This window comes from Grampus griseus (assembly GCF_964374135.1).
Source record: "Grampus griseus genome assembly, chromosome: 7".
Taxonomy (NCBI): Eukaryota; Metazoa; Chordata; class Mammalia; order Artiodactyla; family Delphinidae; genus Grampus; species Grampus griseus.
In genome coordinates this window covers 64,885,148-64,910,631 of record NC_139001.1, presented here as the reverse complement: position 1 = coordinate 64,910,631, position 25,484 = coordinate 64,885,148, and positions in this window count along the sequence as shown.

Genomic DNA, 25,484 nt, shown 5'->3' with positions numbered 1-25,484 from the left:
AAAAAAAGAAGCACTGTTTGCAAATAGCCTAATATTTTTCTATGGGGCGGGAGGAAGAAATAGAACAAAGCACCTAAGCAGTACTCAATTTTTCTTAGCAAACTGAAGCTACCATGTTTTATTTTGATAAATGATGCTGATGAAGCTTGGGGACTTTTACAGGTGTGTAATTCTTCCTTTCACTACATTATTGTTTTCCATTATTTTATGTTAAGGCACCTACATGCTTTTAAACAGTTTGTTAGACAGCCAACTTTCTCACAGCATTGTTTTTAGCACAATATATTTAGAAAATGAATAATCAAAGATGAATCTGCCCCAAATTCTCTTTCTTCCCATAGTGCCTCTCATCCTCAGTTTTATTGTTGCAATAGTTCAGTGAAGCAGGGGGCTTTGTCCTGTCCCCAACTGCCACAACTAGCAAATGTGAACGAGTTCCTTTTAATAGTAGAATCCACATTTTGGGGTCAGATCACCTCTACTGGCTTACTGGAAAAAAAAAAGAGGGGGATATGAAAAAAATCATAAATTAACATAATCTACCAGTGCAGTTTGGTCATGGGGGATATTACTTCTTGAAATCGTACACTTTACCAGTTTGTGACAGAAACATTTCATGAGGTCCTATTAGTAAATCAATCTGTAGAGGGCAAATGAGGTTGAATACATAACATCAGGGAGTATAGTTAATATGGTCTTGACCTTGAAAGTTAGTTGCCTTATGGGCACTCACAGCTTTCCCAAATCTTTTTCTCTTCATCTTGAAGAGGTAGGGAACATATCAGAAAAGGCCAACTTAAAGTAGCACTGTATAGTTAGGGATTGTTCTAAAAAGTAACCAAGAACATGGACTGGGAGTGAAATAGGGGTCCCATCTCTTTTTTTGTTTGTTTGTTTGTTTGCCTTTCTTGGTCCAGTGGAGGATATTCAGCACAAATAATGACAAGCTATAGCCGCACTCATGGGCTACAACTGATCTCTTAAATATGTTTCTTTATGTTGTTTGTGTGGGACTATACAAATGTTGCCTACTAATTTTAAAACTTCACACAGTATATGTGAAAAGAATGAAAATCACCTATATTTTCTTTTTTGCTCTCTGTTTCCAAAGGAAACTGGAATATATCCTTTCAGAAATATTTTAGAGCATACGTAAGCATTTTATTAGAAATAATATCATTGTGGTCATATTTTAAGCCATATTTAGAGTAATAATGTATTCAATCTTTCCTTGACCTTCTAATAGATTTCTTTTATGACCCTGCCAAATTTTTACATTCAAAGTAGAAATGAGATGAATCTGTCAACCAATGTGTGGCCCATGTTGGCAGCTGAACACAGAATAGACCCTACTACTTTTAAACTGCATTCTAGCTTAGGTTATGTGCAATCTTGGGGGTGAGGCTGAAAAAGTATGTTGATAGAATGTTGTCTATTATATTATCTAAACCATGGCTTATTTGGTTTATATGTACAAAGCTAGAGGCAGTTTGAAATATCTCTTATTAGATCCTTTAGCATTTCACTGAATCTCAGAACAAGAAGGAACTGTAGCAATCATATAGTGCAACCTCTTCCTTTTACAAATGTGAATGCTGAGACATAGAACAGTCAAGAGACTTGTCCAAGGTTAGACAGCTCATTAATGGCAGGTCTAAGATCAGAACACTAAGTTGAGGTTATATCCAAATACACATTATTGTCTGAGATGAATTGATAGCTTTCAGATTGATAGTTTCTGGGCTATAGTTTGCCCATATTGCTTTTAAAATCCACTTTTTATCTTTTATCTTCTTAAAGGAGAATTCCATAAGTTTACTCTGCTTCTACGGCAGCTGTCGTGACCTCCCACAGTAGACCTTTGATTGCTGATGGTGAAGCTTTTCTACAAATCCTATGAAATTGCGTTTCTTCTGTGCTCATTCCCTTGTTGGCACAAGATATTGGCTCATTCTAATCCTACACTTGTCTTCTAGTTTTATTATTCCAACAACTCCCCTTTGTCCCATTGTCAAAATGGTACATGAACATAGGCCACAGATTATATAAAATTCATTTCTTCACAAATTCAAAGGATTTAACTTGCTTCAAAAACCTTTATCATCTAATATTTGCCAAACCCCCAAACTATGTTTTTATAGGAAATGTAATCCTACCTGATATCAGTTTTCTTAAGGTCTCCATGTGTTTCTGGCTCCAGATACCAGGTGAGGTGGCTTTCTTTATATAAACAGTATTCAGTGCTAATGTAGTAATGCTTAGAGTCTGTCTATGCAGAGGGCACAAAAAAGGAAATTTCCCAAGACCTCATGAGAGATCCCAAAATATCCTGAGAAGACTTAAATTTATCAAAGCTTTCCTCTCCAACTGGGTGACGTTATCAGGCTTGGGGTCATTTTGAAATAGTGACTACAAGAATGCGCTTGGTAAACGATTGTTCTATCAGGTAAGATCTTGGCATTTTGTTTCTCAGAATGTTAAACGATTTACTCTAAAGAGCCTGGGAAGTAAGGCATCTATATTTTATTATTGTCAATCACAGACTTTTCCTTTCAGGCCTGGCTATGTTCTCATACCATTTGCTAACAAATGAGCCAGGCCTGAGGAGTAATAAAGAATGAGGAAATGCAAATCCCTGCTTATCTTGTCTCTTGCCTTTAGGTATGAATGTTTTATCCATATATAATATTATAACTGACATGCTCGAGGCAACTGTAGACACCGAACTATTTATAGGCAGTTATCCTAAATTGAGACTAACCTGACACCAATTGTTCTTGCTCTTGTTCTTCTTGATACTAATTTCTCCACTTTGTATCCTGATTCTCTGTAACTGCTTTTGAAGCCTTAAATTTTGGCAGTAAGTTTGAATTCTCTTTTTAATTAATAAAAAGTACTTATCATTCATCTCTCCTTTGCATATACTTCTGATTTTGAGTCTCCAAAACTCATATGATAAATTCCACTTCCCAGCTGTAATTCTGAGTAACAAAACTGGTTGGATTAATACCATCTATGTTTTGACTCATCTGAGCTTTCCTCAGAAGCTACTGTCTTTTTCCTCTTGGCTTCAGCACCAGTCATCCCCAGTAAATTCAAGAGGCTCATAATCATGCCTAGAACATCTGAATATTTATAAACCAGAAGTATTTATTGAATACCTTTGGAACGTCTTTTTTTTTCAGTTTATTGTACATTCAAGTAGTACATACAATACAAGGAGTTAAAATATTTACTGGTGTCATTACCACAGAGAATATAATCATTTTGGAATGAAGTTTATGAACCCAAATTTATAACTTTCATTTCCTGGAAAGTATCTATTTTAACATAAAGCAACATCAGCAAAAACTGCAGAGTCAGAAAAATGTCAACCTCCATACCTAGGTATTTGTAAAAGTATAAAGTAGTTTAGAGACAGTGATGAAGTATTCAGAAAAGTGAGGTAAGGTGAAAGGATAAACTCAAGAGGCCACATAGACATGAAGTAAATGTGACTCAAGAAGAGACAAAGCAGGACAATGAATCTGAGGGAGAGAAAGCATCATGTCACTGCTCTTTCCATGAGCTCAATTCCTCTACAGCCACATAAAGAGCAAGATATGAGAGGTCCAGTGAAATTTTCCTTTCTTCACGTTTTCTTTTCCTCTTTTATTCCTATCATTCTTTTCTTCTTCAAATAAAAGTTCTCTTTATATCGCATGGACTAGAACTGGATTATATAGCCACATTAGACTAGCAAATGCTAGCAACAAAAAAAAAAAAGGTCATGAAGATCCTAGGGGTAAGACGGGAATAAAGACACAGACCTACTAGAGTATGGACTTGAGGATATGGGGAGGGGGAAGGGTAAGCTCTGACAAAGTGAGAGAGTGGCATGGACATATATACACTACCAAATGTAAAATAGATAGCTAGGGGGAAGCAGCTGCATAGCACAGGGAGATCAGCTCGGTGGTTTGTGACCACCTAGGGGGTGGGATAGGGAGGGTGGGAAGGAGGGAGACTCAAGAGGCAAGAGATATGGGAACATATGTATATGTATAACTGATTCACTTTGTTATAAAGCAGGAACTAACACACCATTGTAAAGCAATTATACTCCAATAAAGATGTTAAAAATAAATAAATAAATAAAAGTAAAAAGCTAAAAAAAACAGAATACTGATTGACTTAGGCCATCATGAATTATATATTCAGGATACTACATGATACCACTTATATGAAGAACCTAAAATAATCAAGCTCCTGGAAGTAGAGAGTAGAATGGTGGCTGCCAGGGGCTGGAGGGAGGATAAACTGAAAGGTATTAATCAAAGGGTACAAGTTTCAGTTATGTACAATGAATAAGTCCTAGAGATCTATACAGGATAGAGCCCATATTCAATAATACTATATTGTATACTTAGAAGTTTGCTAAGAGGGTAAATTTTATGCTGTATGTTCTTATCACAGAGTAATAATACTAATAATAAAGAGGGCAGAAGGAAACTTTTAGAGGTAATGGATATGTTATGGCATAAACTGTGTTTATGATTTCACAGATATATACTTATCTCCCAACCCATCAAGCTGGTTACAAAAATATATACAGTGTTTTGTATGTCAATCATACCATAACAACTGGGTTAAAAAAAAAAAGTAAAGGAAGATGAATTCTCATTAATCAGACCATGGCGCAGGATTTCATCAGAAAACACTTTGGTGGATCTCAGTAGGTACTGCAGCAAAGCAGACACTGTTCATTACATCTAGCAGCCATCCCTCCATTCTTGTCAGCAGAATGCCTATATATTTTTTTATTGGAGCTAAGCTCAAGCTGAGAAGATAAAGAGAACTCAGCATGCATTTATGTGAAAGATGCTTCTCTTTAACAAAACAAGAAGACCCTTTTTGTCTTGCGTGCCTCCTTCCTTTTCTTACCACTGAGAATATTGTAAAATGAGGTGCTCTAACAGCCGTTCTGTGACCATAAAGGGCAATATTTTCAATGCACTGACTTGGGCAGAGCAGAAATGCACAAACAAAAATAGGCTCTTGAAGATAGCATTGAGCTACTATACCAACTTGAAATCATTGACTTCGAAACTTTTTGTTATATTAGATAATCCAATGCTTATTGTTTATTATTGTTGCAACTACTATGAGCCAAGAAGTCTGTTACTTTCAGTTAAAGCATTACTGACTGTTACGTGGTAGCAGAAATAAGGCACCTTCAAGTAGCTTCACAGGGTCAATAACCTGGATAACAGGTGTTTCACGCAAACGTTTCAGAAAGCAAAGCTAGAGTAGAGGGGGATGTAAAATGGCAGATGCTACGTAATAAAGGAGAGGAGTCTGTGAAAACAATCAAGACGTCCCATCCTCTGCTCCCCCCCCATTTTTGCTTTGGTGTAGGGATTTTCAAAAGTGAGATTTGGAAGTCTGCTCAATAATCTGGGCATAACTAAAAATAATTTTCTCTTGGCTGTTATTGTTATATAGTGTTTTACCTCAATACTGTTGAAACCTAGAGAAACAAAAGTTATTAATTGAATGGATGATAATCATAGTTAGCTGTTAATGAAATTATACTGTAATTAGAGTATAAGAAGAAAATAACATGCTAATGAACCTAGTAAAATATCTGCTATATAATAACTATTCCTTAAATGTCTGAATCTAATCAAAGCCTGGGATTCCATGTTGCTTAAACAAGGTAATGCTAATAAATGGGTCTTACCAAGAAATAAAAAGGATTACCCATAATTATCTCCCAGATGTTAGTAACAGAATAATTTTTTCCTTATTCACTCTGAATTCTGTCCCAGAGACAAGATTGGAGACATGGATTCCAGTGAACAATAACCTATTTGAGAAATATAGGTAACTGGCAGGGAAGTGTGGAAGTGGCTCTGGGAAGAAAATATAGTTGATAAAGGGTACTCAATCAAGCCACCTACCATAGTGGGCTACCAGACAAAAATAAACATAAACTATAAGAAGACCTTGCACTTGAATACTGTATCATTGGTGCAGGTTGAACTATGCCTCCCTGAGTTTAAGGGCTGAAGTTGGTTACTTGTGAAACTTAGCCTGTAAGTTGTTTTTTCATATTATTTTTTTCTACCTTTCACTTAAATAATTAATTTGAATATCAGAAAAAATTGAAGATAACTGATGCCAGGAAAGCAGAAACTGCAAAGAAAGTTACTGTTTTCAGCTTGCTCTATCTCCACAACTCTGATAAGAAATAAAGTTATCTGAGTAGATTCAAAATCCTAAATGGGAAAAGATAGACCTAGAAGAAGAACTGAAGAGTAGAATCTAGGTAGGTATATGTATATGAGAGTCTCATGTGAAGTGCATGTTGTACTCACACTAGAATTCAGATATTTCTGTGGAGACTATGGGATCATCAGGGATCTGTTTCATATAGGATTGGTTATTAATTGAATGGATGATAGTAATAGTTAGCTGTTAATGAAATTACACTGTAATTAGGGTATAAGAAGAAAATAACATGCTAATGAACCTAGTAAAATGTCTGCCATATAATAATGACTCCTTGCTACTATCTGAATTCTGTCCCAGGGACAAGATTGGAGACATGGATTCCAGTGAACAATAACCTATTTGAGAAATATAGGTAACTGGTAGGGAAGTGTGGAAGTGGCTCTGGGAAGGAAATATAGTTGATAAAGGGTACTCAATCAAGCCACCTACCACAGTGGGCTACCAGAGCTTCAACCGATGAGAAAATCCTGAGAAATGTGCAAAACACTCGCTTTGAAATTATCCAAGAAGCCAGAGAGTCATTGTTGAGGAACACTAAGAAGGAGGGAGAAGACTGTCAATTCCTTGATATTTACAGTTTCAGGAAGAAAAAACCCTTAGTCGCTAATGAAGATACGGACAGTTCTCAATCACCTTGAAAGATCTGAGGGGTGTGGGCAAGGCATGGTCAGTATCTGCTACAAATACCTTTTAATTACACCCTGTTCTATCTGCTCTTTGTGCTTTCCCCCACTTTTCTGGAAATATGTGACACATTCAGAAGGAGAAAGTATTGGGGTGGGAGCAGAGATGAATGATAATGAACAGATGCATTGGAAGATTGTTGACAAATGTACCCATCTGGCCTTCTGTTGTCTTTCTTCTTGGAAGATTAAAACTGAACCTAGTATAAGTCATAGGCCTTGTACAGGACCTCTGCAGTCCCCTGATAGGTACAGTGTGTGGCTTACTGCTTTCTCATTTTCCCTTTTGGCTTTCTTCTTCCACTGCTGGAGACCCTATTTACCTGACGCCTGGGCACCTAATGCCCTCATTCTGCTCTCTGGTTGCCATAAAGTTTTTTCTGCTGACCTGATCATTCCCAGTGTTCTAAAATTATGTTATTTTATGCCTTCTTCCTTCCTTTGTAATCCCCTCTTGTATCATTGTCCTCAGCTAAGAAACAAACAAAAAAAACTGAGTGATATTAAAGTGCAAAGAGGCAACTACATTGACTCTAAATATCTGCAAATTAACTCTAAGCAGTTCTCCTCTGAGATTGTATGAGAGCAGGGTGATAAGCCAAGGGAGGAGAGAGCTGGGGAAAAGAAGTTGTTTCAGTACCTCTCAAAACATCCCATGAAACCATAATTCATACGCTCAAATCTGATTCTATCTAGTCCCATATCCTGATCTCTGAAAATGTCCTAGGTTAGACTTTCAGGGAGTAAAATACAGGTTCTGGCGCTCTCCATTCTAGAACAACCTGTTAAAGACCACTTTAGGTGATTTATTTCTTTGTAAAATATTATTCTATTCCAGCAGTGCACCCTGGTGAAACTAGGCTTTCAAAGTGTTAATTATTAATTGAAAAATGATCCCTATGTCCCAGTTTGCCTGATAGTGTAGTTCCTACGAGGAGTAACAAATTCTGCGCTTGAATCTTGCTTAGTCAGCGTAGTGAACGTGATGTTCAGTAACTTAACCCTCAGTTTTCTATTCTCTTATGAAAAGGGAAAAAGGGACACTACTCACTTTGCAATTTGTAGTTCTCTCAGTGAGGGATGGCAGCTAGAACTACTTTGATTCGGTGTCCCCCACTTCTGCCATCTCCCTCTCACTTCTGTTTTTCTCCTCCACAAAGGGAATGTCATATCTTTTTAATCTGGAATAGTTCTCTACCTGTCAGTTTTTCTCTTGAGAATACATTCAAAGAGATGAATAGAGCACAGGATAATTTTGAGGGCAGTGAAACTGTTATTATGTAATGGTGGATACATGTCATAATACATTTGTCAAAACCCGTAGAATGTATAATTCAAGGAGTGAATCCTAACGTAAACCATGGACTTTAATTGATAAGGATCATCAATATTGGCTTACCAATTGTAACAAATGTACTACACTAGTACAAGATGTTAAAAATAGCGGAAATTGGAGGGACTAAGGGGACGAATGGGGATTCTGTACACTTCATTCTTTTTTGTATGTATAAACTGCTCCCAAAAATCTATGAATTAAAAAAAGTTAAATATACACCTCAGTGACCCAACCATACCACTTCTAGATATTCACCCAAGAGAAATGAAAGCATATGTTCATACAAAGACTTCTACACAAATGTTCATAGCAGTTTCATTTCTAATAGCTCACACTGGAAATAACCCAAATACGCATCAACAGATGAGTGGATAAACAAACTGTGAAAAATACAATGGAATACCACTCAGTAATAAAAAGGAATGAACTATCAGGTGAATCACAGAATAATTATGGGAGTAAAAGATACTAGATGAAATAGAGAGGCAATGAAGGAGATGAGGAATCTTTTGGTGGTGATGTATCTAGATTGTGATGGCTTTTTTGGTCATGTGTATGTGTCAGAATTTATCAAATTGTCTACTTTAAACATGTGCAGCTCAATGTATGTCAATTGTATTCAGTAAAGATATTTTAAAATTCAAAAAACATTACATCTTCCTCCACTTTCCCTCCCTACCCTGTTCCTCCCTCTATTTCCTACCCTTCCCAGACTGTACACTCCTGGCTGCAATACTTCTGGTGCAAAAAAAGTCATCTATCAATGTTCTGGCTTTATCAGTTAGGGGTTGCATAGCACAGAGAAAAAAAAATCATTATTTCTCAGCATTTGGGAATTAGGTGAAGAATTTTCTCTTATGACCTTTTGAATGTTATTGGTGTACCTTGTTCCACCCTATGATTACTCTGAGGTGAGAGAAAGAAACACCTATAGTCTGGTGCCCTACTGAAATCTTCAACCCACCACATTTCTAAGTTTAGAGTTTTGTGGAGAAAAGGAATCCACCCCTCAAGGGAAAGTTCAAAAAGAAGATAAACAATAAAATAAGTTTTTTTTTCCCATAGCACCATTTCTCAGCCTGTTTATTATTAAGATGCTAGCACTACTGTCTTTATCGTTTAGAAGTCAAACAACAAAAAAGTCTATGTTATCCATTGCAATAATTTGCATTACCTTTTTGGAAAGAGACAGCCAGAATACATCAGCATAAGTCCATTCTCTTCCTACAAACTTTATTTTTTAAATTAATTTTCTCCCTCTAATGCAATCAATTTCTTTGGACATTACCAGTGAGAAATAATTTGCAGAATCTAACACACTGTGGAATTTCATACTAACATAATTTCATGTTAATAATGATACAGTGTAGTAGCTTAGAGGCTTCTCTTGAGGCAGGCTGCCTAGATTTAAAGAATAGCTGTCAGTCACCATGTTAATATCCTGTCTAAATTTAGTGTTTATCTGCAAAATGGAGGAATTAATAGAACATAGCATAATAGTACTGCCTGTGTTGTAAGGGTTAGATGAGATACATTGAGCACAGTTTCACGTACACCACAGACACAGACAATCTTTAGCTAATATAATTATTATATAATCATAATGACACATAACATTTGGCTACTCATGCTTGGAAGACATAATGAAACTATTTTCTATGACAATGTGCTGATTTAAAGGCATTCATCTCTGTTATACCAGTGCTAAGCAGTAAATAACAACTGTCATCATTTCCCAAGAACTTAAGATGAAATTATAGTGAAAACTAAACAGTGGAATCATAAACTGAGGATTTATTGTGATCACACACAGTCTTTTATGCAAAGTCCAATTTACACAGTAGTAACCTAGAATTATCTGAACTGTGGAAATTGTGATACATCCTAAGAAATCTGCTCACTTATTAGAGACTTGCTGCATAATCATTCAGCTATTTGTTTCACAAATAGATTGAGGTATGCCAAGCACCATTCTAAACGCTAAAATGCAGCAGCAGCAGCAGCAGCAAAATGTACACAATTTTGCTTTCATGGTGTTTATAATCCAGCAAGGGAGGGAGACAATAACAAGTAATTATTTAATTACAATTGTGGTGAACCACTGAAGAAGAACAGAGTTATAAGAGCGTAAGTAATAAAGGATCCTCACTTGCTCTGTGAGGGTGATGTGCTTAGAAAAGCATTTGCCCCACAAAATGTGCTTTCAAAACCATTTCCTCATTGAATCATGTTTAAGATAATACTTCGCAAATTTGGCACTTCCTAGCTTGTGATTTTGGCTAAGTTGCTTAAATTCTCTGGGCTTTAATTTCTTTGTTTATAATAACGGGTAATAACATTTATTTTCAAGGAATAATGTGATGATTAGGAAAAAAGTATGTAAATCAGTGGCCAACACTAATTATTCTGTCTGCTTCTGCATCAAAGACATAACTGTTGTCTACTCTTGGAATCAGAAGACATTTGGATTTTAAAATATTGAATGTTATTGTAATTTATCTAAATTTTATAAAGATAAGTAGTTGGTCATAATATATACCTTTCAGGATGATAAGAATAGAGGTACAACATTTACATGTGTGTGCATGTATGTGTGTGCATGCACCTGTGGAGGTGGCTTCTGTTTCCTTTAGTGTAGAAAAGGATTCTAAAATGGAATCTTCTACAACTTTGGCAGTAGTAAGTGAATTATTAAATAACAATAAGGAGAAACTTGGTTAAACTGTTGAAAATGAAGACCTGTTTAATCCTGATGTATATATATTCCCTGAGACATTAGTCACGTGTCACTCCCATACAAATATGGAACCAATGGCACCTTAATGTGCACAAGTGATACGTGATTCCAAAGCAATTTTGAGTACATTTGAGAAAAGCAATAAGATCCTTTCTTCACTTACGGAACACCATTACATTACATTATAGGTTTATATTTATACCTTTTTCATCAGTTGTCTCTCTCTGTGGATAAGAGAGAGCCTCAAGAGTTTTGTTGTTGTTGATGATGTTGCTTTAATAATCACACCCCAGTAGGATTCTCAATTTATAGGAAAATGGGAAAAAATATTTTCCCCAGGATCAGCCTTTATGTCTAAAAGTACACCCAAGACTATCTTTTGGATCAGAAAGACTTATTATAGTTATTTCTAATAATAGGTAAACTCTGGTCAGAGCAGTCGACTAGAACAAATAATATTTACATAAAATAAAATTGGTAATGTTGTGAGGATTAGGAAAATATATTTCTTTCTAGGTGGATAGAATCATTATTCACATCTTTGAACATAATATATTATGAGGTTAGGTGAAGTTGTGTATGGGTTATAACTACCAACTAGAAAAGCAGATATTACATAGTGCCTATGATTTTTAAAAGTTATCTACCATTATTAATTATGATGTATTTTCCATGGATTCTAAGATATGCCTACCCACTTTTTTTTTTGGTCTTACTGAACACTTTCAAATTTTCTTGAATTCTTTTGCCACACATAAGGGTCCCCAGTTAATATTAATTTTTTAACTTTCCCTCTACTTAAATGTAATCAGGTATTTTCCAGATTCTCTTTTTTAGTCTATAGTTAAAAAGCTGTCAGAAGTTAAGAATATCCTGGTGGCTAAGGTAAAAGGCAAATGTTTAAATAAATAAAGTCCATTTAGATTATTTTAAATGAAAAAGAGCAAATTTATTTTAAAATTATGTCTAATGTCTAATGTTTAAAATAATAAACAGAGTAGAAGTAGTGATTTCCACCAAAAGAAAATGCCAAAACAAGATATTGTTGCTTAATGCAAAACTTATGACATTGGATTGTAGGGTTCATAACATGTATATATAAAATATATTAAACTAATAGTACAAAAATGAGCAGGTGGGAGGGTTATAGAAATATACATAGGGAAAGTATTAAAAACAAGACTGAATTTATGCCACTGCATGAAATGAACTTTAAATTTAAAGATTTAGAGAAGTTGAAACAAAAGTATGAAAGGAGGTATACCATGAAAACAACATGAGAAAGACAGTGTGGCTATGTTAATATCAAATAAAGTAGACTTTAAGATACAAGTTGTGTTCCCAATGACAAAGAATATTACTTGATGATGATAAAAGATTAAATTAATCAGAAAGATAATATAATCATAAATAAAAAATATTCAAAATACATGAAGCAAAATATTATCAGGATTTAAAGGTAGAAATAGAAAAAATCACAATGATAGTTGGAGATATTTAGGCCCCTTTATCACTAATAATTGAAACAATGACTAGACACAACATCAATAAGTGTATAGAAGATTTCAATGGCATTATCAACTACTTTGACCTATTTGATATGTGTATAACATTATGACCAACAACAGACATCCTGCAGAAAAGAATAGACATTTTTTTCAAAGGCACATGGACTAGTCACCAAATAGAACATATAGTAGGCCATAAGATAAGTCCCAACACATTGTTTTTAATTTAATTTAATTAATTTATTTTTTATACAGCAGGTTCTTATTAGTTATCTATTTTGTACATATTAGTGTATCCAACACATTTTTAAAAACAAAATATTACAAAGTGTTTATCTGATCACAGCCAGAACTAATAAAATACAAGATAGAAAATCTGACTACCCAATAGCTGTTAAAGAAATTGATTATGTAATTATAAACTGTCATTTAAAAGGAATTTGACCGTATGTTACATGCATTCATGATAAACACACTCAGCAAATTAGGAATAGAGAAGGATATCTGTTTTCACCGCTTTTATCAAAAATGAACTGAAGGGGGCTTCCCTGGTGGCGCAGTGGTTGAGAGTACGCCTGCCGATGCAGGGGACGCAGGTTCGTGCCCCGGTCCGGGAAGATCCCACATGCCGCAGAGCGGCTAGGCCTGTGAGCCATGGCCGCTGAGCCTGTGCGTCCGGAGCCTGTGCTCCACAACGGGAGAGGCCACAACAGTGAGAGGCCCGCATACCGCAAAAAAAAAAAAAAAAAAAAATTGAACCAAAGGCCTGACCAATTCAATAAAATAAGAGAAATAAATAAAGTATACAAAGATTGGTAAGAAAGAAATAAAATTATCACTATTTGATTATTTAGATAAAGAATTCTAAGAACTCTACAAAGCAAATGTCAGAACCAACGAGTAGATATAGTGACATTGCTGAATACAAGGTCAATTTTTATAGTAGGCCAAATTCTAAGATGATCCCAAGATTCCCATCCATTTGATGTATACGTACTTCCTCCCAGTCATTAAATGAAACCCTAATCTCTGCTAGCATGAAGGAGTTTTGCAGGTGTAATTAACATCCCAAATTAGTTTAAGTAGAGAGATTATCCTTAGTGGGTCTGGTGAGCCTTTAAATGGGACAGGACTTCTGCCGTGAGAGAGATTCAAAGCACAAGAATGATTTGACATGGGGGAGATTCTTTATTTTGAAAATGGATGGGCCCACATAACGAGGAATGTGGGCATTCCCTAAGACAAAGCAATAATAAGAAGGCAAACAGGTCAACTTTAAAAATGGGCAAATTAACAAACTTCACAGAAGAAGATATATGAGTAGCTAAATAATTATATAAAAATGTGTTCAAAATCATTAGTCATCAGTAAACATCAAATTAAAACCAATATGAGTTACTATATCACATGTACTAAATAAAATGGCTAAAATTAAAATGACATAGTATATCAAATTTTGATGAAGGTGCAGAGCATCTGAAACGTTTATTATAGGTGGAAGTGTAAAATAGTGCAACTATTTTGAATAATATTTTGGCAATTTCTTTTAAAATTAGATACGTGCTTATCCTATGACCCAGCAATACCACTTCTAGAAAGAAAGGAAATATATGTCTATTAAAAGACAGTTTTGTTTTTACTGTCCCCAAACTAGATACAACACAGATGTCCAATTAACATGAAGGTGAAATAACATTGTGATATATTCAGTCAATAGAATACTACTCAGCAATAAACAAAAACGAATAAAGAAGTCTACATTGATGAATCATCAAAACATTTTGAAGCCAGACACAAAAAACAGTACATATAGTATGATTCCATTTTTATGAAATTTAAATAAGTGAAATCATCTATTATAATAAGAACAATCACAGTGGTTACATACAGGAATATTGACTGGAAGAAGGCATGGGGAACTTTTCTGAAGTAATGGAAATGGAAATATTCTGTATTTTTCTAAGATGTGGGTTACATGGTCATATGCATTTGTAAATCTCATCAAATTTTACTCTTCAGATCTGTGCAATTCATTGCATTGCAAATTATATTTTAATTAAAAACATGATGCTGTTGGGGATTTTCTAGGAGGGCTGAATGATTCACATCATTTTACTTTGTTGTCATGTTATTTATAAACTTTTAAAAGAAGTTTACCTTAAAATTGTATACAGAAAATCTCTATCAGAATATTGTTGATCTTCAGTTTGTTTTAAAAGTGAATTTTAGGACCATTAGTCATTGCTTTGGAAGTTGGACACAATGAGGTTACTAGAAGAGCTTTAAATGGTCCCACCATCAGCCTGTCTAGACAAGTTATCTAGTAGTCATTTAAATGTAGCAGAATAACTTTATTTATTGCCTTATAATTAATTAGGGCATTCAAGCCAATATGAATGAGGCCAATTCACGGAGTCAATTGCCATTTAAACACATGCTAAGTCTAAACATAATTTCTAACAGAAATTACTAGTATCAATACCTAACATAATGATCAACTATTTACAAAATTCTTTGACACCTGTCACTTTATTTAGTGCTCTTAACAACTTGATGGGGTAGGTACTTTTATCCCCATTGACCTGATGTGAAAATGGACAATCATTGAAGTTAAGGAACTCTTCTAAGAAAATGTTAAGCCATCAAGTAGCAGAGTCAAGATTCAAAATCAGATCTTCTATTTCCATGCTTAATGCTCCATCCAATATACCAGATCTGACTATTGGATGAAAACAAGGTTATTTCTTGACAAATTCGTAAAAACAAGAAGAGAAATGAGAAAATCTCTACTGCTGTAAGGTTGAGATAGTTGCCATGTTTTAAATTATAGACTAACAAACTATTTGAAGAAACTTTTACATGACTTCAATAAAAAGTCTATACAAAATAAAGTTGTTTAAATGTCTACTATCTATAATGGTTTACTAGACACAGAGTAATTATGCTGAAGGTTGTGTGCAGTATTGTACAGTTTTCACCTGCAGAGCCATGAGCTGCCTTCACTTTGCCCCATTTACAACCTCTACATCACAACCGTGCTTTCACCTGTGTACATTTTTAAGATAAATTTTCGAAGTAAGTTGAGTGAAAGTGGCAGATAACTTCAGTGTGTCCCAGAATTTACAACTCATGGAAATCAGCAAATGTGCCAAAGTGATGGTAGAGCAGAAAGTGTCAAAAATGATTAAAGCAGTTATAAAAAAAGGATCATTGAACCTGTTGAAAGGTCTGATTAAGAATCTCACCAATATTTAAACCTAGCGTTTTTGGAGGAGATATGGGAATGAGTGGGAAAATTGGAAATTATGCAATCAATGGACAGTAAAAATAAAAATCTAACATTTTTATTTCACTTTAGAACCTTGAGAGCTTCATTGACATGGACACTTCTCAGCTCCTGTAGGGCTAGATCATTTACATCCTTCTTAATATCTTTTGCCAACTAACCATTTCAAAATTACAGCTAAAGACACTGCCTGTTATTTGCTATATCCTGGAACTCAAATCTCCCCTTTGAGAGCTCTGAGGCATAGCACTTAATTTCATTTGCAGAGTTTCTGCTATTCAACTTTCCACAAATTAAATGAGATCATTCATTGCTTCTCCTGTAGGCTAATGGGACTTATATTGTTTGTCCACATTTAATGTCCTAATACCTCAGTTTCATTGTCTAATGTTTAATAATGAATCAGTAATGGAATTAAATGTACTGTAAGAAAAATATTCTTCAGTTTATTATTTATTACCTTCCTATGGCTCTATGGAAGGTTAGACATCTTCTAGCTCAGAGCTGCAAACTTAGATGCCTGCCAGGACCAGGCAGGCTATAAATGTGTGAACTGAACTTGATGTAAGAGAATAGAGTAAGTTGGGTCCTATGATAACCTAAAGAAAAAGATTCCTTATTTTAAGGAGTGAAAATTAGCATTAAGAAAAAATAAATAAGACACACAGACATATCAGGTGTCTGTCGTTGGAATTTGCCCAAAGCTTCACCAGTTTTTTTATTTGTTTGGTTGGTTTTTTAACATCTTTATTGTAGTATATCTGCTTTACAATGGTGTGTCAGTTTCTGCTTTATAACAAAGTGAATCAGCTATACATATACATATATCCCCATACCTCCTCCCTCTTGTGTCTCCCTCCCACCCTCCCTATCCCACCCCTCTAGGTGGTCACAAAGCACTGAGCTGATCTCTCTGTGCTAGGTGGCTGCTTCCCAGTAGCTAGCTATTTTACATTTGGTAGTATATATAAATCCATGCCACTCTCTCACTTCGTCCCAGTTTACCCTTCCCCCTCCCCATATAGACGTAGAGAATGGACTTCACCAGTTTTTAAACCTGATCTTACCTACCTCTTCCATTTTATAAGTTAGAAAATAACCAGTAAACAAAACAACTTAGTTTACCAAAATCATTCAAGATCCCTAGTGTAGTGCCTGAAAAACTATACCAACACTTTCTACACTTGAGAAGAATTGCAAATATTCATAATTATGACCTGAGAGAGGAAGGAAACATGCATTTTAGAGGAAGAGAAAGCCTGGCATTGGATTAAGGTAAGAAACCAAACAGCAGGAATCAGAGTGCAAAATATATTAATAAGCAAAATAAGTACCTAAGAGAAAGCAAATAAAGTGAAATGTAAGGGTGGTCAAGACAGCAGATATGGGTTTGATGATTGGACTAATTAAGGTAGAAGTGTCAACTCTATAAAAAGACCACACAAGCTAGTTGGAATATTAGATGGACAAACATGGTTTTTGGTTTTAAGCCTAAAGTCTTCAGCTTAACAGGTATTTTTAAGCCACCAAAATACAAACAAAACTGGCAGACAATATACTTCTATCAATATATACTGCTTGTGGCTTCTGTAATTAATTGGATTGTAATGTTTCTTTATGAATTTAGATTTAGAAAAGAATCACAAGATGCTTGTGTAAATAATTATAAACAGTGAAACATTTGGAGAAACAGGGGAAAACGCATCATTTATATCAAGTTTCTGTTTCCTAATAAGGAGAGGTGACAGACCCAAAATGCTAGCTCACATGAGCAAGATTTGAAAAAAGAGCAGTGATCCTGGGAATTCGACATATGTTTGCACTCATAGGATGATTGTATATGTTAGCTCTTCTGCTTTGAAGTTATATCAATTCCTGGTATTTGGTAAAAAGGAAAAAATACTAATAAAATAAGTTGTTTCATATAGTGTTGTTTTCAAGTTCTGTGTTTTACTAAGAGCTAAGAAACCTCTTAGGAAACTAACTTTTTTTATTTTTTTAACGTAGATTCACTATTCCTTTTGCTACTTTAGAAGTAACTCACTCTTTTGGCCAGTGTAGTGCTTCAGCAGCTAAAAATGTGTAAAACATTTGGAAAGGTGACATTTGGCTGGAGTTTTAAAATTTGTGATTTTTAACGTGGGGAGATGTTCTGAACAATGTGTTTCTAGTTGTCCTATAAAAATCATTTCTTTGAATAAAAAAGCTAAAGGAAAGATTCTTTCATATCTGTTACTGTAAAAAGAAGCTTTCTGGGGGCAGATTCATTATGCATGAATGAAGAGACATTTAAAGTTGGAAACCCTTGTTTTTTAGTGTAAAACTGAAGAAAATGAATGAAGAATGTTCTGTTATAAAGCTGGGTGAAGGGGGACAGGATAGTAGGTGTAGTTTAAATGATTCAACTAATGAAGGCAGAAATGTTTCAGATGCAGAGAATGTTTCAGATAAACGAAACAGTTCAGATAGAAGGAATTAAGCGGAGCTGAAATCATAAGTCATATAGTCAATGTCTCCTTTGGAAGGTGGTTCAGAAAGAGGAAAGAAACAAATTGATCTATCCAGAGAGCTGACCTAAAATTCAGAGTTAAGAGCTTCTCCAGGGACTTGATATTATGAAAAATGGGGAGAAAATCAGCTTTAATGTATTCAATATCTACATTTTAATATCTGAATATGACCTGAAAGCAAACTGTTTTAAACAAGTGACTTCAAGCAAAGCAAAACTGGGAGAAAATTGTGACATTTAGAGAAATTCTGGTATCAGATGCTCCATTTGAATTTAGGCTTACTAGTGGTTTTGATTTCTGGTAATATTTGCATGACGAAGATGATTTTCTAAGGGCAACTCTTTTCTGTTAATCTGGTTGATCGATCCCTTAATCTGCCAGTCCAAGTTCTCTCTTGTTCGTCAGCCGAATACAATTATCTGATGAGATAGTGCCCTGAAAAATATCTCACTCAGTCTCACACGCTCCCCAAAGCACCTTTCCATACATCATTTCCCTGTACATTTGCCATCATGAAAGTAATATTTCCACTGCAGAGAAAGCAATCAGATTCTAAATTATGAAATTAATTATCAATGGATTTAAACTTTCTACAGATATTTATACCTTCGAATGTTCTATTTAAGTCGAATGACAGTTAACATAAGTACAGAAAATAAGAAAATACATTTTCAAGGGCAGAGGGGGAAGATTTGCTTGTTCTGGGCACTGTAGTTCATCATAAAAATGTCAGAAGTGGGGTCAATGACTTGGCACAAATTGTATAAAACACTCCATATAGATTGTTTCGTCTTTTGTATATAGTTTAAATTTTTTATAAATGTAAATATAAAATTATAGTGGGTTGTAAGATCCTCGAGGTCAGGTTTTGTGTCTTCTCTCCCACAGTAGACCTGTCCCTAGCACAATGCCTCATAGTTAGAATGTGACCATAAATATGTCCTAAATAAAGTCACAGTAATATTTTGTAGAAAAAAAGAATTTTGGATCAATACGCATATAATTTTATAAATAACCAGTTTTCAAATTCTATTATATTAATTAGATATGAAGATGTATAGACATGGTACATACAGTAATTAACTAGGTTTTCTAGAGCATTCCCTAAAATTTCAATGTAGTTCAAGTGACAGATACATCATACTTGGTGGAGAAAAATTGCCTTAATTTTGTAAAACCCCCGAGGAAAGGATAAAGATAAAAAATGGATATTCTTGGCCCCCCATAATAACTTGAAATAACATGTTCAGAATTCCATTGCATTCCTCCTTAAGTGATACCTGATTATGATGATGACACTTGCTTTATGTTCTGAGTGAAGACTTGCTTTCTTCTGCATTTAATGGGACACATTTTTTTTTCTCAATGCAAGTAATACCAAAAACTAATAAAAGAGCCAGCAAGTATTAATTAAACTCCTACTCTAGGTGTTCTGGGGCTATCAAAGAACCTTGATCCTCTTCCTTTAGAATTCTACCATATAATTGGTAAACTAAGACATATAAATTTACATTACTAATAAAAATACTGGGTTATATAAAAGACCCATAAAGGAAGAAATCAGATTTGGCAAATATGGCTCCTTAATCTAAATGGCTTTTCTGTGTTTAAATTCAGGTAGAAACAACTCATCTCATGATACTGGGATGGAGTCTAAGATTTGTTCCTTGATTTTTCTGATAGACATCAACAGTCTTCAGAGTATTTGGGATAGGGAAAATTGTTTGAAGACAATAAAAGCCTCCTTAACTTAGCCCAAGTTAAAGATATTTATTACAAAATATAATAAATATTACAAAATATTACAAAAATGCATATTTTAAAAATTTAAAGAAAAACAGAACAACCAGATTTCGGCAAGGCTGGAAAACATGAAGCTCCAGGGAGCGTGTCTGTAGGAGTTCATGGACCTTTACTCTAATGATCTGGCATTACCTCAGCTCGCAGCTTATTAGGTTTCCATATATCTTAGTTCAAATTCTCAAAAGGGAAACTGATTAATTCAGATTGATGGATTAGTTCCTCTGGAGTTGGGTAGCTACTCTTGGCTCAATCAGCCATGTCAGGGGAATGACATTGCTAATTAAGGATAAGGAAAACGAAACGAGATCTTTCTGTAGTAGACATTTTTACAATGCCTGTACCTATTTATTTATATGTAAATGTGTAATAGAAAACAGACTTTATGGGTATTAATAAAGTATCATTATCTTATTCTAAGGAGGTATATTTAATGGCAAGCTGTTGACAGTTCTTACTCCTGTGTATTCAACATCAATGCATGGCTCACAAGCTACACAACTGCTTAAGTTAAAACCCAAGTGTCCATATTGACTGGCCCCCTTAACTTACCATGCGCATCCAATCACTAAATCCTAGCTCATCTATATACTAAATAACATATTATACTGAAATCATCTATCCATGGGTGAAACTCTCCCATTATATGGTAGAATCCATGGAGGAGTAGATTGTGTTCAGATTTTTCATATTTGTATCTCTAGCACCTAACACAATGTTTGGCACAAGCAGCCCTGGCTGATACATTGATTGTAGCTTTGTGGACCCCTACAGCAGAGGACTCAGCTATACAGTGCTCACAGAAACTGAGATTATAAACATGTCTTGTTTAAGTTGCTAAGTTTGTGGTAATATTGTTATGCAAAAACAGACAGATAATATAGTGATTTTTTATGCATTAAATTAAAAAAAATTAATGACAGTCTCATTTTATTTTTTTAAGTTTTTAATGAATTTATTTATTTTTATTTATTTATTTTTGGCTGTGTTGGGTCTTCGTTGCTGCTTGCGGGCTTTCTCTAGTTGCGGCGAGCGGGGACTCCTCTTCATTGTGGTGGCTTTTCTTGTTGGGGAGCACGGACTCTAGGCACACGGGCTTCAGTGGTTGTGGCACGTGGGCTAACTAGTTGTGGCTCATGGGCTCTAGAGCTCAGGCTCAGTAATTGTGGTGCACGGGCTTAGTTGCTCTGTGGCATGTGGGATCTTCCCGGACCAGGGCTCAAACCCATGTCCCCTGTGTTGGCAGGTGGACTCCTAACCACTGCGCTACCAGGGAAGTCCACAAAGTCTCATTTTAACTTCTGAATCTATGATTTTATTTTCTACCACAATATAATATTTAGCATTTAGTAATGATTTTGTATTAACTTGGCATACAACCCAACACACTGGAATGAGTCAGCAAGATGAGGACCAGATGTGGGAAAATCAGTGATATTTTTCCTTTGGTTCCTCCTCCCTGCCTCCTCTGTACTTTCTGGGACCAACATTGTAGACCATGGCCCCAAAGTGTTTCAGTTCAGAAGTCTTGTTGTTTTAGTTAGGAATCACAACTGAATCTTTTTTTTAGCTTCTGTGTCATACCTCTATACCTCTTAATTTTTCCTATAAGATTCCATGAAATTATCAGGTGCCCTGTTTTTGTCTCAAGTTCAGATCAGTCTACCATAAGTGTGTCTCTATTTCATAAAGAGAGGAACATTCTACTCCTATTCAGAAAGGAGTAGACGGTTATGATTCTTGACCTATACAGTGTTATATTGATATAACAGAGATGATTCAAATTATCATTTCCTCTTGATGGTTCCAGAGACCATGATATCCTTAGATATCTACGATATCCTGAGACCTAAAAGAAACCCATTTTAACCAATTAGGTTAATGGTATGTATGGGAAATGAATTTTACCACTCAAATACTCAGAAGAAATGACAAAACTACATAAAGAATATTGAATAAAACTAGAGGAGTGACATTTTTATATATGTAGCCTACATGATTATTCATTTATCACTGTTGTACCTGAGTATGAACTTCTGAAGCTATGTGTTAATTTATTCTCCTATCAGGAGATACTAATCTTCTAAATGGACAGGTTCTTCCTCTTCCTCTGTTCTGGAGTTACCTAAGTTCACATTTGTATCAAGTTTCCACATGCTTCTAGAATTCCTGCTTCTGGGAGTGCTAGGAACCCCTCAGATTGCCTAGAAGATGCCTGAGCCTTTGAGGCACCGTCACCAAAAGCCTTGAGCTTGGTGATATGCTGTCCCTCAAACTAAAGGACTCAGAACACCCAGGAGAGCATTTAGCTGTTAAGGATAACACATTTGAGTAATGGAAATTCATCAAAACAGAATAATTCTCTACTCAGAGTAAGCCTAGACAGCACAAGACAAGAAGGCAGAGGACACATGCTTTAAATTAGGAACTCCAGTCTAGCAAGAAACATTGAGTGGATCCTGAGATTTCAGTATGTGTACATGTAAGCAGCTCTATTTTTACAGGTTAGACAATCTTTGCTTTGGAGACAAAAAAGATTTCTTACCTTGAAGAAATCTGGCTACTATGATTTATAAAATCACATTACATGAACTTACTCAACCTTAAAATGTATTCAGATATCTTGGGGTTTCAGAAATGATTATTTGGGATGGGATCTGCGAATAAAACAAAAATATAAAATACGTGATTGTAAACACTGATTTTATTGTAAAAGGTAAAAAACTTAAGTCAATAATTTGCTGCAGTATATGGTCCTAGCTAAAAGGACAGAATGACTCTGTGAACATATTATATTGCTACTAAAAATCCTTAGCATTACCTATTTGTAAACCAGTGATTATTTCTTTTTAGATAGTGTCCAGTTCATAAAGAAATTCAAATTTTGTATTCATGATAGAACATAGGTAGGAAATAAGAGTCTTAGTTGCCTAAGGCTAGATGTCTTTAAAAATTATTTAGTTATTTCAATGTCAATTTTTTCTTAAAAATGTAGAGTTTTATTTAAAGATTTAAAGAGGAAAATGTGTTAAGTCTATTCTATTCTATAGAATAATAAATGTTTATTATTCTATAGAAAAATTTGTATTTGAAATATTTAGGAAGGTTTCAAGGTACAAGTCTTACATTTTTTTTGTGACAGTACTTTAGTAATCTAATTACTTTGTTCTTGATGAATTCCATTTTTCCAGTATTTTAATTGACCTTAAGAAATTTAAATTCATATAGTATTTTAGTAATAGATACATTGGAATGCTTCATTAGACTTTCTACAATTCAGAAAGATTCCAGTTTTATATATTCAGAATTTTGAGATGGGAGAGGATCTCAGACAAAGTTTCAGAACACATATTTTATGTATACTAACTTAGCAATAATATGACATCAAGATACTAGATATCTTTCTCACAATCCCTTTGGAACAAAATAAATAATTAAATGATACTAAGTGATATTATTAATTTGGAATTGAATGTATACATTTACAAGCCTTGGCATAACAATGCACAGCAAAATATATTAAGGTTGTAAGGGAATATTATGTTTTATAAAAAGAAAGTGACTTTAAGCTTTTTAAAATGAGTAAGATAAATAAAATATGTTAGAACAGGAATTTACAAAATTAAAATTGTGAATATGTAAAAACATGTAGATTTTAATATTGTTTGAAACTTAACATAGAAGACAGAACTGTTTTGCCCAGCCTGAAGTCATACATATGAATCTATGCATATAACCATGCATTAAACCATAGCAAATAGACCAGATGGTGGCTAAATGAAACACTTTATATGGGCTTCAGAGATTAAATTGCTGATTGTTTTTTTCTTTCCACATTTCATAAAGTAGACCAATAGAACTTATTTCCACCACTATCAGAATCTAATTGTTAACACCTAAACATGAAACTTTTGAAGAATATGGAACTGTCATCTGTTTGAAAAGATAACACCTTCAAATTTAAATAAACTGCCACAAATCACACAAGTAAATACTGCTGTAGCCATGTAGAATGAGTTATGAATGACTCTAAAACAAAGGAAATTGTATACATATGTCTGTTAGAATGCATACTAGAAGCAGAAATATCTATATAGAAAACCTGGAACTTGATTTAGTAGTTTTATTTTTTAATATTATTATTTTTGGATTGATATACAAAGAATCTTTAAGCATGTTTATTTTGTTAGAAATTAATATTTTTACTATAAGTAAAAACCATACAATTACTGATTCACTTATAGAAAATTAAATAGAAACACCATAGTGTTAGATAGAAGTAAGTAGAAATATCAATAGGAAGTACTCATTTAAAGAAATGCAAGTGTTTGTTTTGTACCTCTGAACACTGAAATGATCTAGGAGCACTGTTACTCTGCAACATGAACCACTGTAGCTCCTTGATCACAATTTCTAATACCATTCTCAAATTTAAAAATCCAAGGTGCTTTTGAAAATTTCATGCCTGGGTCAGTGAAGATACAAGACAGGTCGAGGATATATTAGTGCACCCAAAAGAAAGTAAGATTTCACTGATTAATAGCCTAATTTCAAGAGGACATAGGAGTCCTAAAAAGAGATTCCTACTGGCCAATGTTTTAAAAATATCAACATCCAAAAGATGAAAACTGTGGCTGGTTGAAGCTTATTGAAGGAATGAAAATCAATGAGCCCATAAAGAAAAGATAAATATATTTAAATAAAATGTATTTCTGTCATTTTATTACTCAGTTACTTTGATATTATTGAGTCATTTATTGTATTTTATCTTATCTTCCATTCTGAATTAAAAACCTCCAGGGAGTCTGAAGTGATTCAACAATGCCTCTTTTTCTGAAGAACAGCAGACATAGAAACATCTACTACCTAAAGAAAAGTTTTCCCAAAATTAGAGCCATAGGACTATCACAACTAAGATAAAATGACATACTCACAAATGAAGATTATTGAATCACAAATGAAGCACTATGAGAGAGTGTCAACAAAAGCAAGAAACAACCATTTATGTATGAACATTTCTGAAGAAATAAAAGATGCAATTGCAAATATGAGTGTACAAAAAGCCACCAAGTTAACAGATACATTTTTATAAAATTTAAGCAATAAAAATTATAATGGTGGAAAGTTAAATGTGCACAGTAAAATCTCACAGTAAATCACTGAATTTAAATTTAGAAATTTATAAATCCTAATATAATAGATAGCAAATAGGATAAGAACATAACAGAAAAAATTTAAAAAGCAGGGAGAGAGAAGAAATGGGAGAAGCAAAACGAGAAGAAATCAAATGTAAAATGATAGATATAAGACCCAAATTATCAACAGTTTCACTAAATGTAAATGGAGAA